This window comes from Gordionus sp. m RMFG-2023, chromosome 1 (assembly GCF_954871325.1).
Source record: "Gordionus sp. m RMFG-2023 chromosome 1, tfGorSpeb1-WG-v2, whole genome shotgun sequence".
In the NCBI taxonomy this organism is placed as follows: Eukaryota; Metazoa; Nematomorpha; class Gordioida; order Chordodea; family Parachordodidae; genus Gordionus; species Gordionus sp. m RMFG-2023.
The window spans coordinates 2,284,361-2,305,179 of NC_088775.1; positions in this window are offsets into that span (position 1 = coordinate 2,284,361).

Consider the following 20,819-nt stretch of genomic DNA (forward strand, 5'->3'; position numbering starts at 1 on the left):
GTATTGAGTAAAGAAGAACATAATTTCTTGTCGAATTTTTCTTCGTCCAATTTTTTGTCTCCTTATAGATCCAGTTGTTAGGATTTGATGAAATCGGCAGAAAAACATTGATAATTTATCCCCCTATCACAATATATATAAGCCTACGGAATTTTGTTTTTAGAATTGACAGGTTCTTTGCCAAAATAACTGGGTATCAATTCAGCGTATACTTCTAATACATTTGTAAAAAATAAAAAATGTAACTAAATTCAGATACTTTGGTATAAATTGTATCTAATTTCAGATTCATTTTTATCTGTATCGAAATCCATCTTTAAGGTGATGTAACTGTATATCTAGATCGTATCGTTACTTTTAAAATAATCAAATTAATTTTTAAAATTATAAATTTTATACATTTATTAGCTAGCAAATTAGTCAAAAAAGCAAAAACTACAGATACTGGTAATTTTAATGGCCCGTATTATATCGAAGCTGTGTTCTATACAGACGAAACTAATAGGCTGACCGAAAATGAGTTAATGTCAATTGCTGCTCAAGTATAATAATTTTAAGATATAATATAAATACTTGTGGTTTCAAATTTTTACGATTTAAAAAAGAAAAATAGATTAAAATTAATGATTAGGATGAGATCTAAGTTTTGGATTTTCACTTAGTGTTGCAGAATTTTAGGAAATAGCTAACTCAATAGCCTCGAGATTTTGTTCTTAGATGGTGGCACCTTTGTGCTATCTGTGAACCAAAATCTTCAGGTCTGCGCACCATTTTTCTGGATTAAAATATTGAGTTTGCCTTTAGCACAATACTAATTTTTCATAGATATCATTTTGAATACATTATCATATCATGTATATCCCTGGAATCCCGGAAAAAAAACCCCTGGAAAAAAAACCCCGGAAAAAAACCCCCGGAAAATAAACCCCCAGGAAAAAAAACCCCCGGAAAATAAACCCCCAGGAAAATAAAAACCCCAGAATAAAATCCCCAAGAATTTTTTTTCATTTTATAGAATTTACTTAAGACCTAATAATATAGGTATATTTTTATTTGGCCTACTCTCCATAAAAAAATGCTTAAATAAAAAAAACTGATTGTTTAAATTGGTACTGGGAAAAAATGCCTCAGTAAAATAACTATGTATTGTAAAAAAAAATTTGCTATAGTAAAAATACAATACCATCTTTAAATATGATATTAAATAGACTAAATTTGATAAAACTTAGAAATAAGAAATGTTTATTTAATTGGTAAATCATGATTATGTATATACAAATTTTATAATTTATAATAATAATTATATGGGTTGACATCGAATATTGAAGGAAATCGCTCTTATAAAATCTGGACGGCTTCGCACCCCATCACGGTATTCTTCCCAAAGTTTCTTTAGCCAAATCTGGTTGTTAGAACTCTGCAATTTTGTTTTCGATGTCCAACCACCTACGCGCCATCTTTCAAGTTTGGTTTCATCAACAGCCACCTCGCATTTCATTTTTTTAATGAGTACCCAGATTGCCAGAAACGATGATTCCAACCGTCGCATTGATTATTTGTTCGTTCTTCATCTGAGAGAGTTCTCTGATTCACGTTCCAGGTTTCTGGAGGAAATCGAGGCTCAATTCGACGTGTTTGGGATTGAGAATTGCTTCTTATGACCTCCCTTGATACTCCATTGACATAATTTTTATCGAAATAATCAAGAATATCCTTACCATTGCTCGGAGTAACCGATCTCAGGAATGTCATTGCATTGCCAAATATCACATAACGGAACGAATGCTAAGCCGTCCATCATGCCACAAAAAAACTTAGAGTTTCATCGGTTCTGTATTCGCTTTTCAGACCCACCTTCTGAATTTTTCTATGGGTACTTTGACACAAATGGTAAAAACATCCTCTAATTACGATGTGATCCCCTAATTGAAAAAATAAATATAAATTATTAAACATATTAATAATCATAACCAATGATACTCTTAACCGCGGTCATAGCAGACTTTTCGAAATCCATGTATATATATAATGGATCAGGAAATAAATCCCTTTCCTGACATTTAGACATTATTGTTTGAAATATTATTTCATATGTACTTTGAGTTTTTTTCTGGAGTACACAATAAACCGCTGTAATAAAAATATTGTTTATTGCTACTCTAATCACATATAATTGTAGAAAATTTTTGGGGACATGGCAAAATTACCATCCATATACCACTCTGTCCTATTAGATATTAGATTCAAGGAATCATCTGTTGCGAACATTATTATGCGTTCTTCAGCTTGTGGGCCATTATCAAATAATAAAAATCGTTTTGAGTTCTGGGAGCCACAATTTGCCCAATCACCTATAATATTTAAATTTTTATGAAAATATAATTATATTTAAAGTAATACCTTCAATAACTAGGTCTTCCAAATTCTCAAGATTTGAAGGGTGTTGCATTGCTTTGTGATTCCTTAGAGTTCTTTTTATAGAATCTTCCGATAACATATGCGACTGAACTCTTTGGTCTAATTTTACAATTTCCTCTGCATAAATTTGAAGAGGTTTTGCCAAAGAGTCTGCACATCGCTTCTTCATGTTAGCAATGGATTTCATTGCTACTAGTCCATCAATATTTGATGGATGATTATGAGCTGAATCAAGAACCGGGTCTTGATTATGTCTTGATTATCGAGTGTTGAAAAAAGTATTGCTCGGCATTTAAAAGAAGAATACTTTGAGGCGCCATCTAATCTTGTTTGAGCATTTTTTATGTATGGTATAAGAATAACCTTCAAATATGAGCTTTCCAGGATGAATAAGATCCATTAATTTTTTTTTATAAAATATAAATTTTATGAATAAAATATTTTTGTAAATTTAATTTTTTTTTTGTCTTTTATATACGGCATAAAGATCCAAATTATTATTGTTTAATTTTATAAATAAATACCAATTATAGCGTTTTTAATTTATAAACAATTTTTATTCTTTTGATTAAAAATACATTTTATAACAATACATTTTAATATCTGTTCATTTAACTAGTTGCTGAACAATAATATTTATTAACTTGCAATTGTCTAAAAACTAATTATAGCGTTTTTAATTTATAAACAATTTTTATTCTTTTGATTAAAAATACATTTTAAAACAATACCAATTCATAGCGTTTTTAATTAATAAACAATTTTTATTCTTTTGATTAAAATTACATTTTAAAACTTTTAATAAGCTAAAAACTAAAGGTAGTTGCATATCAATGAGGCGAGAAATCATGAATAAATTAAAATTATCACATTTATTCAAAATACCAAATGCAAAAAAATTAAGTATTTTCCATTTGCATTTTAATGGTTTCAACTGAATTAAATTGTATATTGGGTGAATGTATATTTGTTTCTATTATAATAAATCACGAATTTATTTCAATATTCATCTTTTAAATATGCATGAATTAAGTTTCAATTTCTTTATATACTGGCTGCTAACAACCAATCAGGTTATATATAGATGTATTTCTAAAAATTGATTATCTGCTTAAATAAATTTGTATTTTAAAAAAAATACATTACGTTTTAAGTATCAATAGTAAATATAAATAACCCATCATATTGGGGGGTAAATTTGGATGGTGCATCATATTCATAGGAGACACACCAACTCCAGCAAGATCCATGACAGTAGGAGGAGGTGGGGGTGGAGGAAGCATAAATGGTCTATAAGCAAAAATTTGATGAGGTCATAATATTTTTAACAAATTATTAACTTGCAATTGTTAATATACCAATTCAATATAAATTATTGCTAGAATATACTTAAATATGAGAGTGTATAAAAATAATCTCAAGGGGTTTTTTTTCCGGGGTTTTTTTTCCAGGGGTTTTTTTTCCTATTACCATATCCCTGATAATTTTATATTTATTTATTCCATTATTACAAATCATATCAACAAAAAAAATTTAGTATTTTTTAAATAACATGCCTTTTTTTTTCTATATAAAAAGATGTATAGACTTATAAATATTAGTCAAATTGAAGCTTAAAATATTGAAAAAAAAAATAAATATTAATTTTGAATGAAGAGAAGGTTTATTGAATAATTGTCTGAAATACGTATATGGATTAGATTTTACATTAGGCTATAATACATTTTATAATATACAAATATTTTTGTAGTGTCAACATAACCTATAATTTTTGGCATTTATTTTCATTAAGTTTTAATATCATAGTATATTTTGGATATTAATTATGCCATAAATAAATATACCCTACTTCCTTATTAGGGCTCTAGAATTTTAAAACTCTAATTAACGGAAACGTTGATAACACGAACTTAACCGAAACCTATTTTCTGGTAGATATCTGAAACACCCTTCGGATCCATATTACCCCGGGTAGGATGGGTTGCACATCAATCGGTTTCCTGTTTAGGCGTGTAGCCTCTACATACCCCCCCCCCCCCACCCTAATATTATATTAAATATATATATATATATATATATATATAAAATGCAAGAATTTTAAGGAGGTTTAATATAATCGGTTTGTTTATTTGTCGATTTATTTATATATATATATATAAATAATTTTCATCTAAAGGTTGATCACATTTTACGGGACCCGACATTTGAAAACGAAGTTTATTTTAATCTCAAAGGAATAAAAACTTACGTAATTTTTTTTTCTTTTTTGTTAAATTTTTCCTAGAGCTTTCTATTAAAAAGATACAAATAAAAAAAATTTTTTTTTGTTTTGTTTCTAGACAGGACCGGAGATCAGAAGCAAATATAATCTAACAGATTTCTGCCAAAATACAACTGATGCTCGAAAGAAAGGGTTAGAAGACGTTTCCTACTTATTTTCAAGGTATATATATATATGTATATAAACAAGAACCCTTAAAAAAATTTTTTTTTTTTAGAAATTAAAAGGCTTTAGAAACACCCCCCCCCCCCACTATATTATTGTATACGGGTTTTTTTTACAATAAATAATGATATTGATAATTTAAGCATACTTTTACACATTTCTCCTAGTTATTTTGTTTTGAGTAATCGTTCTACTTTTCACTATTTTTCATTCATTTTTGCTCTGGTAGTGTTGTTAAAACGGCACATTTTGAGCCGATTTTTTTAAAAAAGGCTAACTCAATATTTTAATCCAGAAAAAGTGTCTAAACCTCGAGATTTCGTTAATATATGTCAAGAACCTTTGTTCCCTCTGTGAGCAAAATCATCAGGCTTGCTTAATATTTTTCTAGATGGAATATTGAGTTAGCCGTTTTTAAAAATCGGCTCAAAAACGAGCCGATTAAAACACTAAGCTCTGGCATAATTATTTCCTTTTAAATTAAAAACCCCCCGTATAGTATTAGGCAGAGTTATTAAAAGATACTTTTTAAATGGATCTAGATACAGATACCACATTTTAATATCTCTAGATAGTATCTAGATCCTTTAACACCTCTAGGCCACTTAAAGAATCGTTCTCTTATATTTTCAAAAAATAAATATAGATTTAATATTTTTTTTTCTTTCCCAAATTTTCTCCGTGGAATTAAATTTTTTTTTATTGCTGCCCAACTTACCTCTAGATCACCTATCCCAATTTTTCTTTTTATGATAGCCACCTTAAGAAGTTTAGGATTTCTATATGCTACCGTATCGAGTCATGGTTGAGGAGGGAATGATTTGGAATAGAATTGGACCTTTTAAATATTTTGTCCTCTAAAAAATAAAAAACAAAACAAAACAAATAATAAGAAAAAAAACAAACGAAAAAAAAACGAAAAAAACAATGTAATCAAACACTTAAAAACAACCCAAAATAGGGTGTTTTAAGATATTTTACTAACAATCCTTAGTTCTACATCTTCTTCAGAAAGATATAGGTTCTCATTTGGGATTAAGAAATAACCTTAACCCCCCTCCCCCTTTCACCTTTTCAGTGCGCAAAAACCTTTATTTTTTTATTTTATATAAGTTTTTATATATTTTTTTTTACTTTTAAAATATAAATAATTTTTATTAAGTAAATGGACAGAACATGGTACCTACGCTGGTAATTAGAATATATATATATATATATACTTTTTTCACGATTTATATTTTAATGTTTGTTGACCAATAATAATCAAAAATATATTTAACAAAACTGTAACGAATAATGAAGAAGCGGATATATATATATTTTTTTTAAAAAAAACGTAAAAGGTCAGGCCAATTTAGCTGGTATGTGCCAAGAAACTACAAGCTGCGCACTTATTGACCCAACAAGAAATGATGTAGTGTCAACTATTGCACACGAAACGGGGCATTTGTAATAGATTTTAGATTATAATTTCATATCAATATCACGCATTTTAAATACCTATTTTTTTTTGAAAAAAAGAAGAAATTTATGTAATTTAAAATACAAATTCTTTTTGCACAAATATATTATCTGACCATTACCTTTTTGGTAGGTTGAATTCTTATATTACTTGAGCCGATTTTTGAAAAAACGGCTAACTCAATATTTATAGCCATTAAACTATTGCATAAGCCTATAGGTTTCGATTATATATGTCTTAGACCTTAGTTTATTCTATGAACAATATATTCAGGTTTGCGTGATATTTATCTGGATGAAATATTGAATTGGATTTACATTTACAAAATACTTTTTTTTTAATCTATAGGTAATTAAAATTTAAAAAAAAGGGTATTTTTGTATTTTGGTATTTTAAATACAAAATATTATCATCTGTCCCAACCCTGGTTATAGCTGATCTCCAAGGGGACACGAAATGTAGTTTAATAGTAGTGATGGGCAAAGGCCCTGTCTCATAGGTCTTAGACCGGGTCTGAAGTAAAAACGAACTCTTATTTTTTCTATGTTACTTTAGATCTTTTATAATTTTAATTTAGTTAATAACTTTATATTCAAATAGATGCTTGGAATCTTTTTTTTGGCCGCTTTCATACGCTGATAATTACTAACTTATATTCAATTGTCTTTACTAGAAGGATACTTATTTTGTGGCAAGGCAAGCTGCCCTGATTTGGAAAATATTTCACAGCTAATAGGCTCTAACACTATAAATATAGTGTTTGCTTCATGAACATTTGGGTATCGTGAAGGAAATTTAAATGAAAACTCGTTTATATAAATAATATATGCTAAACATTATAGTTGGTCAATATATAGCTATTTAGTAAAATTTTAGAATATATATATAAAATGACCAGTCCAAACCGCTACTAAAAAAAACAGGTCCTAATTAAAGAGCCTGTCCATTTATCAATTTGGTCTCGGTCTTGGATCGATAACAGTCCGCCCCTTCATTATCCAACACATGTTCTTAGTAGGTTCAACCCATAAAATAACGGTCTAAATATGAAACCAGCAATACCGTGGATAGCGTTATACCGGGAGCTAATATGTTCCTTTTTAAAATAATTTTTAAACTTTTAATATATTTTTACATGTATATTCAATTTATTGTAGGTTTGGAGCAGAACATGACATGGATAATGAATGCGATGAATTATTCAAGCGTGGGATAATGCACTATTCTCCTACATACCGAAGAAAAACTCTATGGTCTACTTGCAGTGCTCAATATATTAATAGATATCTAGGGTAATATATGTATATATATATATATATACATAACCATATAAATTATTATAACTGGAATGTGTTTTATCCAGTGCCAAATTATTCCTAAGTCCTGGAAGTAAAGTTTGGGATCCGAAAATAGTTACGAAAACATTTCATTTAATTTTATTTTAATTTTTATACAAAATTCAAAAATAAAAATCAACAATCATTAACATAATTAAAATATCACTTCTGCTCCTTTTATTTTTTGTATTGATGTTCTTGTTAATTAATAAGGCTTATTTAAGAAAGAAAGAAAGAAAGAAAGATATCTCATCTATTTATTTTATTCTCTCCTCTTCCATCCATTGATTGATTTTCAGTTGTTAGCATATCCAGTTGTCTTAAAATTCATTTTTCTTTTGATCAACATGCCAAATAAATAATCAGTTTCACTCTATAGACAATAGAACATATTTAAAGTTATGCAGATAAATTTATTTGTTATAGAATAAAATTAAATGTTAAATGAATAGAATTTATTTTATTTTTTAAATAAAGATATCAGAGTGTGGTATATGTATTTGTATCTAGATAGATTTTTGATTAAAATATCTGTATCGAGATATAATTTTAGACGATGTATCTGTATATAGATCTATTTAAAATGTATCTTTTAACAACTCTGAAAGATATTTTAGCGGGAAATGTGTTTTTTTTAAGACAATTTGTTTATACTTTAAATCATTTTTTTTATTCCGTTTTCATGATTTTTACCAGTTGGAATACCAACCCTTGTGAATTTTAACAATATTTTGTCATGAACAGATAAATTTATTTGTTATAGAATAAAATTAAATGTTAAATGAGAATTTATTTTATTTTTTAAATAAAGATATCAGAGTGTGGTATATGTATTTGTATCTAGATAGATTTTTGATTAATATCTGTATCGAGATATAATTTTAGACGATGTATCTGTATATAGATCTATTTAAAATGTATCTTTTAACAACTCTGAAAGATATGTTAGCGGGAAATGTGTTTTTTTAAGACAATTTGTTTATACTTTAAATCATTTTTTTTATTCCGTTTTCATGATTTTTACCAGTTGGAATACCTAACCCTTGTGAATTTTAACAATATTTTGTCATGAACCCTTTTGAACTTATTATAATTTACATTCGTTTATTTTCCCATAGATTTTTCATATAAATTATAAATAACTCAAAACTTAACGACATAATTGTCTCAAATTTATAGAATAGGTATTCTAAACGTGCCTGAGGGCCAATAATCCACCCAAGAGTATATAAGAATATATATAAAAAAAATATATATTTTTTTTCTCTATATTAAAGAAATACGAAAGAGAAAATTTTATTTTAGAGAACTTTTCTAAGTTTAATCTTTTGTAATTTCTTGGAAATTATTTATGAAAAAATTTAGTATACTAACTAAATTCAGGAAGGTTAAAATTCTAAAAAAAAGGATCATAAAATACTCAAAAATTCTGTGAGGGGTGAATGGGAACAATCACATAACACATATCAGATAGCTAGGTTATATATATTAGATATAATTTGCAAACTGACTATCTAATTTGTATAACTTACTAGCTAGCTAGCTTTGTAAAAACTAGCTAATAAGATGTTAACCATAGTTTTTATGTTTATATATATTTAATATAAAAATATAATGTTTGTAAAAACTGAAAAAAGAAAAAATAGTGTGAAATGCCTAGCTAATCGGGGTAATTATAAATGCTCCTCAATTTTCGATTCTTCAAACCTGAATCTAGACACAATTTGTGGCCGGATGGGAAAGAATTTTAGATTTAACTTAGAAGAGGTATATATATAAATTTTAATCTTTCTTTTGCATATTTACTTTTATCATAATCAGAACGTTCTCCTTTATTTTGATGATGCATAAAAATCCGAAATTAATCCTAATCTTATGAAGCGTAAAAATCAAAAAAATATTACACATTTATTTTGATGAGAGAAACTTGATTTCCTAAATTTTTTATAAAAATATGTTAAATGAATTAAATATTTAGTGCCTTCTCTATGAACAAATAATTGGAAACGTAATGTGTGACTCCTTTCATTATATCAATTTTCATAATATGTGTTTTTTTTCTTTCCTTTTTAAGCTTTCACCTTTTCTGGTGGTAAGCTCCTTCACTTATCTATTATATTATTACTCATGCTTTCTATTTTTATCTTTGTATTTCTGATCGATTTCATTTGTATCGATCACCGGTGTATCATTTTCGAGGCCAAAGTATATTGATATTCCCCACCGGTGTGTCAAATCAATATCGACCAGATATCCTACCTGAGTATTCCTCACCTCACACTAAATTATCAATAGACAGATATCTCCCACTGGTATCAATCCGGATGGATCTCCCACCGGAGTATCGTTATCAAGTCCATTGTAATTTGGTAGACATTGAGCTTGAACGGCCCCCGAGGTCACCATCATCCCATCATCTTAGGGTTGGCTAAGAAATCGTTATCATCTGACCCACGAGTTCAGCTGGCCGTCTTTTTTGGTTTATTGGACAAGTATCCTAGCACCCGGCTGTCCAAGCCTGTCGGCGACCGGGGTGGCATTTCTCAGCTCAGAAATTTATCATATCATATGTCTAAAGACATACATAATCGAAGAAAAACTCGATAATCTTTAGCTCCTTACCAGAATTGAGCCTGCGTTCTCTGCGTCTTTCTGTTTCCAAGCATACATCTAACCCATTAGGCCACCCAGGCAACTGCTAGAAGATTTAATATTTACCCACAAAACTCTGATCTAAGCACAAGAAAACATATTTTTTTTTAATAAAAATTTAGTTTAAAAAAAATTGTTTTTTTATTTTGCACATTAGATTAAATGTGTAAAAAAATATGTTTCACTTCACTTCATTTCATTTACTCTATTTTATATTAGTGAAAAATTTCGGAATAACATCTCAGGAATGTAGACTTAATCTTGTTTGGAAAGATTTAGATTGGGAATCACTGATTATATATAAAAATTATATTTATTTTTGATTATCCCTAAATATTTCTAATTATAGGAAACGTTTTCAATCAAAAAAAAATAAAATAAGTAGAGAAAATATTTAGACAAAATCACGAAAGTGTAAAGAAAAATTATATTGCTTTAAATTTGTATTTTCATTTTAGCTTTCACCGTTTTCTGATGGTGAGCTCCTTCAATATCTCACTCCACTTTATTATTCATGCTGTCCTCTTTTTATCTGATTTATAATTCTGATATCCCCCCCCCCTTCCACCGGAGTTTCCTATCCATTCCATTTGGATCTTACACAGGAGTATCTCTATCGAGGCCATTGTATCTTGATCTCACACCGAAGTATGAGATATCCCATCAGAGTATTCCTTATCGATTTCATTATATGATCTCCTACAGGAGTATCAATCTGGATGGATCTCCCACCTGAGTATCGTTAAATCCACTGAAGATTGGTAGACATTAAAGCCTGAACGGCCCTCGAGGTCACAATTATTCTAGAGCTGGCCAAGAGATCGCCATCATCCTTGAATAGCCAAATCTAATATACATTTATTTAATAAAAGGATGCTCAATATAGTTATTATCAACAACATTTTATTTTTTTTATCTCATTAAACCCGGGGTAAAATGGACCAGGAGCAGCTTCGAATCTCTCTCAGGGAATCGGTTTTGTTTAAGTTCTTCCTGTTATCAAAATTCCCCATTAAATGAAAATTTAAAATTCTTAAACCCGCAATATTCACACTAGATTTTATGGGCAAATTCTTGTCCAAATGAAATTTTTCTTTTAATTTTATGTTAATTATCTCTTATCTCTTATTTAATATATATATATATATTATATATATTTTTTTAACCTTATGAAATATTAAAAAATTTAAACTTTATAATTCTTGTTTTTTTAAAGAGTAAATGTATTGTAATTCTATGTCAAATGGGAAATTCCAAAAACTATGTACGGGCGTTTTTGGATGGGCACCCTTGTAACCCGTCGAACAATAGTCTAACAAAATCGGAAACATCAGCAGTAATTTATTCTATTCCTCATTCCTTCTCTTTAATCATAAAAATAATAAATTTTTAAAATATATATAAACGAATAAAAAGTATTAATATAAACCATTAGCTTTTTTTTAGGGCTTTTCTTAATTAGATAACTTGATTAACAATTTACAACATATTTATAAAGTAGATTTTATCGGTTTTTAATTATATCGCTGTAAAAAAAAATATTTTCAAGATAGTAAAAAAAATGAGTTAGTGACTTGAGAGTATTATTACACTTTTTAGGGCTCATTTGTCCCTAACACTTATATTTTCAACTAATAATTTATTAACTATTAGATAAGAGGTAGAAAGAAGGATTAATATATAAGAAGAAATTCTATCTTGAATAAGGTGGAAGTTAATGAGTAACGATTTTCGGCTAAACCTTAATTCTTTAGGTCCTCCACCTCTTTCCCTTGTTGGTTGAAGCCCAAAGTATAATGGAACAAATATCGTATTGTCAAACACTTAACAACCCATCTTCCTGTATTTACAGAAATCATTTCCATTCTAACTGGATTTAAAATTAAGTTGGGTGAAAAATTAAAAATTAAGGCGTCCCTACACGTTTGTGGGCAAGCCGCACGTACTTGTACACGTATACAGTCCGAGAACTGTCATTTAAACGTCCATAAGCTAAGAAAGGAAGAGTTGGGCAAAAAATTGATACCCGAGAAATTCATTGTAATTTAATTAATTTGATGGTGACAGGTGACTGATTTTAAGTTAAAAATTTCTTAGTGAAAGGCTTAAATGATTATGAGTTGATTTAATGTTCATGTCAATCAAATTATTTCGATTTTATGTCCTAAAAAGAACAAAAAAAATTTAATATATATTATTTAACTTCCGGTGAAATAAGATGTTCAATTTTGATTATCTACTTAGATTAAACATGGTTTTTTAATCTCAATGTTTTCTATCATTTGCATTTGTAGCATCTATCCACTTCCACCAGAACCTCCTAACTTTAATTTTAAAGAAAACCTACAAATTATTAAAATCATCCGTCCCAAAAATTATTAAAATCAGCTGTCCCAAAAATTTTGAACACTTGCGTATTAATAAATTTTCTTAACCACCCCCCCCCCCCCTTATTCTAAATTAGATATGCCACTCACATGACACGACATTTATTTATATAAAGACATTCATATTAATTTTCGTTTCAATAGAAGATATAAGACATAATAATTCGTGCCTGTATTTTCTTACTTATTTATCACTTTCAATTTTTTCTTTTGTATATATATAAAAGATATGCTACAAAGAAAGATGCCAATTAAAAAGTTCAATGATAACAGAGGACGGTCATTGGAGCCCCTGGACGCCTTGGTCACTCTGTCAAGGAGATGACTTTCTAGGTTTCCAAAATAGGAACAGAGTATGCAATAATCCAAGGTATTAAAGCTAATATTTAAATGCCCATCAAAATAAATAAAAAGTGTTCAAAAAATTTTTGAACTCTGAAGATTTTTATTAAAAATGAAGAGATTTTCTTGTAAGATAGCATCTTGGATTCAAATTTTCTCTTAAAATTTCCATATTATTTTTTTGTAAAATTTTTATACTTAAAAATTGTAAACAAATTTTTTGGATTTTCTTTAAAAAAATATCTTCAATTTTTTGATCTTCAAAATATAAATTTCGTTCAAAATTATAAGCAAATCAAAAAAATAATAAATGTTTGATTTAGAGTTTTACTTATTTGATGATGTTTGAATCTGATTAATTATAAATATAATATTTGCTAGCTATTAACCTGTCAATAATGACGGGATTCAGGGATAATTAGTTTGTTGTGTATATGGTATACTAGATATACACTTTATTAATATATTTTATAAAAATAATAAAAATTTAGGAGAAAAAGAAGGTAAATTTATAAAATCACACCTCATAAGATATTCTTTAATTTAAAGTATGATAACCCATCTTTCTTGATGGGTAAAATGAAGAATATACAATCTAAAAGTACCAAAGAGCACCCGTTAGTTAGCATTGCTGAGCCCGTCAAAAATGAAGGATAATGAGAATTTTCTCCTTAATCTTATGATAATTGTTACCTGTTAATATCAAATTTTTCTTTATAAACCCCCCCTCTCGCTTCAGGCTAGGTCCAATCCATTAAAACTAAGTGTAAATGAGTCAAAATATATTTAAAGCTTTTACTTGATACCCATATCAATATTATTTATTAAAATATTATAAAAATCACCTATGCCTAATATTTAATATTGAAAAAAATTACCAAGCAAGGAGTCCATGATCTATATAATTTTGAAAAAATTTCTTCAATCCCAGCCAAAGATCATAATAATTTTGGTAGTTTGGAACTGGACTATAATATGGGCCTTGGTTTTTTGATCAAGCCGAACCCATGCCTGCAAAAAAAATAATATGTTTTAGGTCAATGAAAAAAAATAATTCCCAAGCGTTCATGCTGATAATAATTTGAAAAAACTTTTCCCAATCCCAGCCCAATATAATTATTTATAAAAATATTTTCCAAGTTCAGTCCCGACCCATTATAATTTAAAAAAAAAATTTTTTCAAACCTGGCCAACCGATAATAATTTTGAATTTTATTTTACCAAGCCTTAGAAGTTCCAATAAAAAAAATAATAAATATTGAATATCATTAAATTTACTTCATCAAAATATAAATTCATTATATATTATATATAAAGAAAAAGAGAACACTGAGTCAGGGTTTTTCGATTTTATTAACATTAAGATGATAGGAAAGTTGATACAAACAAAATAAAATTAACATTTTTAAGATGATACTAAAACGTTCATTTCTTGATTAAGGCGATTTTATATATATATCTTCTCTTCTCTTCTCTTCTCTTCTCTCTCTCTTCTCTTCTCTTCTCTTCTCTTCTTCTTCTCTTCTCTTCTCTTCTCTTCTTCTTCTCTTCTCTTCTCTTCTCTTCTTCTTCTCTTCTCTTCTCTTCTCTTCTTCTTCTCTTCTCTTCTCTTCTCTTCTCTTCTCTTCTCTTCTCTTCTTCTTCTCTTCTCTTCTCTTCTCTTCTCTTCAAATTTTTTTTTTTCTCAAAAATGGGACCAATTTCTTATTATTTTAATATTATTTGTTTTATTTATCTCTATAAAGCCCAAAGTTTGGAGGGCAATATTGTCGAGGTGCTAAAATAGAGTACCAAGTATGCAAAAATAAGGTATGAAAATAAATTTTTTTAAAATCCTAAATATATACCTGTAAATATATCTATACAAAAAATATGTATCGTTACTTTTATCTATACTAAAAAAATAGGTATCGTTACTAGGGATATGGAATTCGTTTGGGATTGGAGATCGATTTATTTTAAATCATTTATTGGGAGTCCTATTTTTTTAAATCTGGAGAAAATTATGTTACCGGAAATGCATCCAGAATACTCCCCCCCCCTAGGGATTTCGCTTTCAAAACTGTTTAAAATTCTTTTTAAATTTTACTTCCATTTTTTTATATAAAATATATTTTTTATGCAAATCAAAAAAAAAAATAGACAAAATTCCAATAATATAAACCTTGCTCTACATTAACCCATGGAATTCCTTATTCTAATTCATTATTAATTTATGCTAGGGTTGTTTAAAAAACCCCGAGTTGTCAATGACATATAATAATACCTAGACTGACGATTGCGTTCAATAAAAGTGTACATCAATGAAAAACAGCTGGGAACGCCATTTTGATTACACCATATCATAATTAAAAAAAATTTAAACGAGAGAAATTTATTTCCTATGTTCTGACTCAAACTTTGTTTAAAGAATATCATCGAGCGTGGATAATAAGGAAACAAGTTATTATCAGTTTAATATAGTAATTTTTTAACATGAGAAATAATTACTACACGGGTTACCGAAATGGCGGCACTTGCATTCAACGACGCTTTCAAACGCGTCATTATGAATGCGTCGTCAGTCTGGGTATCGTTATACGCCATCGCGAGTTGAGTCGATATTTGAATTGGCAAAATAGAGCTCCAAATATTTTCTGCGTATCTATGAAAAACGGGTGCATGAATCCCGACATTTTATACAACCCTAATTTATTGTTTAACAAAATTTAAAAAAATCAAATTTTTTATTCAATTACAAGGCTAGCAGAAATAAGGCAAACTATACGGCTCTCTGTAAAAAAAGATATCCATCTTCTACTTATAGAGCGCAGGGTATTTATGAGTTTTTATTTTATTTCATATTAGAATATTTATATTATTTAACCGAAATCTTGGAATATTTTGGCGCAAAATCTTGACTCCAGTTTTTTTAAAAAAAAAATCGGGGCCAACCCGGCTTCGAGTAAAAAAATTTTTTAAACCCGTAAGAACTAAAATCGGTTAAAAAATTAGGGTCGCAGTCGATTCTAACAGAAATAAAAAGATATTCGGTTAGAGACCGGGCTATAACCGAATTTCTTTTAAATCTCCGGAAGCTCCTATATTTGTCATATATTTTTATATAGATCAATTTTCATGTGATTTAAAGTGCTTGGTTGGAAATACAATGAAGATTAATGGCATAGTTGCAGATGGAACTCTCATTAAAACTGAAAATACGTTATACATGTGTCTTAATGGCGTTAAAATAGTAAAAAACATTTGATATTTTTTCATATCTTCTTCATGTCTTAAAAGAAACCAACCACCTATTAGCCTTTAGTATTTCGTATGATTAAGAATCTCAGTAGAATATTATCCTTTAAATTTGTAACATCTGTTTTAGCCGGAAATGCATTACAAAATGCTCAGAGTACCCTCCTTTAACTGTGAATATCAGAAGATTTTGTCTTAAAACTGTTTTAAAAAAAATTTGAATTTATTATCGTTTTAATATAGATTTTTCTTATAAATAAAAAAAATGGTTGTCTGTGATTTACAAGGTAGTTTTCTCGCATGTGTTTAGAATACTTAGAAAAATAAGGATAGGTCGTGGGTTCTTGGCTAAAAATATATATTTTTTTAATAAAATCTGATCAACAAATTATGTTAAATTTTTATCATGCAAGTCCCCACCTTTCTCCTCTTCAGCAATATTTCTGGGCCACTTTACCCCCAAAATACTGGCCTAACATAACCCCTAGAATGAGGAGAATAGATGATTTAATCTTTTTTTTTTATTCCTTAAGCCTATAGGGTGTGATGAAAAGTTTTATTCTATCGCTAAAAAGGACAATTGCGGAATTTGTAATGGGAATAATTCATGCTTTACTTTTGAAGATGAAAAGAGGATCAAATTAGGACAAGGTAAATTGTTAGATAATAAATTAATGATTTTAGAAGGAGAACAGGGGTAAAAAGATTAATATTTTGCATTTTTCCTGTAAAAATTTTGAAACAGAATCAAAACAAGAACTAATTAAAAATTTTATACCTAGTCTAATCCCTCATCTATAAAAATAAAATTAAAATAAAAAGTATGGCTCTCTATCAATACTTTAGGAGCTATGATTAATTATGTGGAGTGCGCCATTTTCGCCATTTTACCCCAATATACCCGGGGTAAAAATGGGTAAGCATGAAATAATTGAACTTACCTTGAGAGTTTTTATTGAACAAAATAATTGTAATTTTTACATCCATTTCGAACACAATTTAAATATAAACTAAATCAATAAAGGAATGAAAACCATATTTTGGGTGCGCTCATGTTAGACAAACATACGTTTCAATTATCCGTCAACCTCTGCGACCAATTTTTAAGATTATATTCCAAATAACACGCAAACTATTTAAATTAATGTTCCTTCGGCCCAAAAATATCTTTTTATATGGTGTATATGTTAATATTTAAAAATTCTTTGTTTAAACAAAAAATAATAATTCTATCTTTAGGAGTATTCGAGTTGGTCAAATATTGTCTAATACTCTTAAGGATCTCACCGAGACTGTCAAATACACAACCATGATTTCAGTAGTTTTACCCTAAAACAACTTTTATAATTTTTTTTTTTTTTGGGGGGGGGAGGGGTAAAAAAACGATTTTTTGGTATTAAAAGATCAAACCGAGAAAGTTTTACAAAAGATGAACATAAGGTAAGAAATTAGGTAAAAAAAATTTATCTTCACAATTCAAATCTTAGGTTTAATAAGCTAAAGGGTTAAAAAGTTGTAACTCGCGTTAACATCATTACCCCATCAATCTCTCACCCCGGCCTTTATGGCCGGTATATTTTTTTCAAGGATAATGGTCAGCTATTTTTGTTTTATGTTAAATTGTTCTATCTACTTGGTTGGAATTTTTTTTGTAAATATTTTAAAAATTGATTTTTATTTTAATTTTAATTTTTCGATGGATTTAAAATTGCAAACCAATGTCTAGTCATAATAGATAAGATAGATTAATGGTAATGGTATAATAAACATGCACCAACATATCTCTAATATTTACCACTACAATGTAATTGTTATTCACCCCCCCCCCCCGCCAAAAAGATTTATTAGTCCAATATCTGTTATGAAAGTAGTTTTATATGAGGACCTATTTGATTGGAATCTTTGATTATTGGGTGTGGGATTTCATGTTATTATCTGTTCTAATTTCCAGTGTTGTAGCTCTAAGATTTGCGAAGTAGGCACGATATCATTATACTAAAAAAAATAATAGAGAAAAAAAAGAAAGAAAGAAAACATTAGAATAATTATATTATTATAATTTAATGCATAATATAAATAAAAATAACTGAAAAAATATTACATTGTTCGTTGATAGCAAATCAATATCTTTAGTAATTATTGGATCAAAATATGAAACCTAGAATAGATCATATCTCTCACTATACCATAAAGTATAAAGCCCTTTTAGATATTGCAGGAATTTCTAGATTTCTAAAGACATTTTAGCAATTTTAACCCCGAAATTCCTTGTAGTTTGAAAGCTGTCAGACACTTTATGCCAACGAAAAAAGTAAGTTTTAAAAAAAAACAGAAATAAAATGTCGAGTATAGTAGAAATAAAAGGAACCCTAAGGTTTATACGAGACTCTGATAGCCAATATTTCTCTAAGAATGTGTCAAATTAGAAAGAAAAATATTAAAACAAGCCGAAAGTATGCTTGAAAGCTTTGCTCCTTGGGGAAGAAGGGAATATGATTTGAACATGTGTTTCAAATTTTTAAAATTTGCCATAAAAAGGGGGGTAGTTTTGATAATGTCAATTAAATCAAATTATTATTAAGGATATTGCTAAGGGAGGTAAGGGCCTAAGCAAAACAGTAGGTTTTTATTTTAAATGAAAAAGTGCTCAAATATTGGTGGATATAGATATATAAAAATAGAAAAATCATAAAAAGCTATAAAAAAAAATTGGAAATATAAGGTCATCCAAAAATTCTGATTAATCAGGCTAGGAACTTTGCTCTTGTTGTTGTTTTCTTCTGTCTGCCTGCACTGTCCTTCTTGCAAAAAGGGCATATCCTAAGCCCTCTATTATTCAATTGGCCCTTTAATCTCCAAGTTCTATCGATCTTAGAACCTCTCGGTTTCTTCGGATCTAATGGGAAATGTCTAGATGACATTGCCCAAATCCCTTGGAAATGGGATCGATTCCTAATATGGAACTATGCTTGTATTGATTCTTTAGCCTCCAATCTATACTCAAACATCGTTGATCTTAAAGAGCTGTCAAAAATTAAAAAACAATACGGAATTACCCGAAGATCATATTTTTATACATATAATCTAATCTATATTAATCACATTCGGTAGCCCTAAGAATTTGCTTTATGGCATCCTTAAATTTACAGATGAACCATGGAAAGGTTCTCATCTAAATGCCATATACAAATCGATCAAACTATAGTTATGGGAAGAAGCCTCTTCCCAATATTAGCTAATCTAAATATATATATTTTTTTTTCTTAAATAAAACAATTATTAATCTTTTTTAAATGCGTATTAATTATTTATTGTGATGAAATTAACTAATAAAATAAAGTAGGCATATATATCCGTGGTGATTTAGGCTCCGCTTCAACAAAAAATGACTTCATAAACAGTCATTTTTTTTTTGATAATTAAATTATAGTTAATATATTTAAAATAATTTTGACAGATAGGACAAATATAACGAAGTTGAATCAAGGCACGACATCTTTGCTTTTCAAGCTAACTTTGTATACTTATCAAGGATCTAATGGAGCTGCTGGTAGCATAGGTAAAAAAAATATTTTGTTTATAGCAAGAGTTCGCAGCAAGGAAAATAGAATTCTAATCTTAATTCATTTAGGCTCCGATAATCACATATTTAGAATAATTATTATCATGTATAAAATATATAAATGCCCTCCTTCACCTAAATAACTTCTAAAAATTTCGGAGGTATATTTAGATATGTGTAGATTTAATTCAACATTTATTTTTGTAATAGAATATATGAATTATTTTTTTTACTATATATATATATATATAATAATAACTATACTCTTTAGAGGTAATCCGAGATGGAAAAAGTTATCAAGGGGATTCCATAAAGATGCTTACTGATATAACTTACGAGATAAGTGGACAATATGAAGCTATAAGATCGGAAAAGTTAGAAAGCCCCATTACAATACAAGTGATTACATTACTCCTTATTTTCATTACGTGTAATATCCCCAAGTACTGATTTCATTTGAAATGTATGAATAACCGTAATAATTTTGTAATTATTTGTACGATGTTGACAAAAAAAAAACATTTAAAAAAAATTTTTTGAAAAAAATAAAAAATTATGATTGATGCTTAGATAAACTAAATTTTTGATTAAATATTATGTTGTTCATAAATTTATCTAAACTTTAGAATAGAAGGACTAGAAATATATGTGTGTAAAGGCTTTCGAGAATATGAATTGAATTGAACAATTTTATTATTCATATTCGAATTTTCAAAGAAAGAAAGAGAGAGAAGAAAGAAAGAAAGAAAGAAAGAAAGAAAGAAAGAAAGAAAGAAAGAAAGAAAGAAAGAAAGAAAGAAAGAAAGAAAGAAAGAAAGAAAGAAAGAAAGAAAGAAAGAAAGAAAGAAAGAAAGAAAGAAAGAAAGAAAGAAAGAAAGAAAGAAAGAAAGAAAGAAAGAAAGAAAGAAAGAAAGAAAGAAAGAAAGAAAGAAAGAAAGATGAAGAAAGAAAGAAAGAAAGAAAGAAAGAAAGAAAG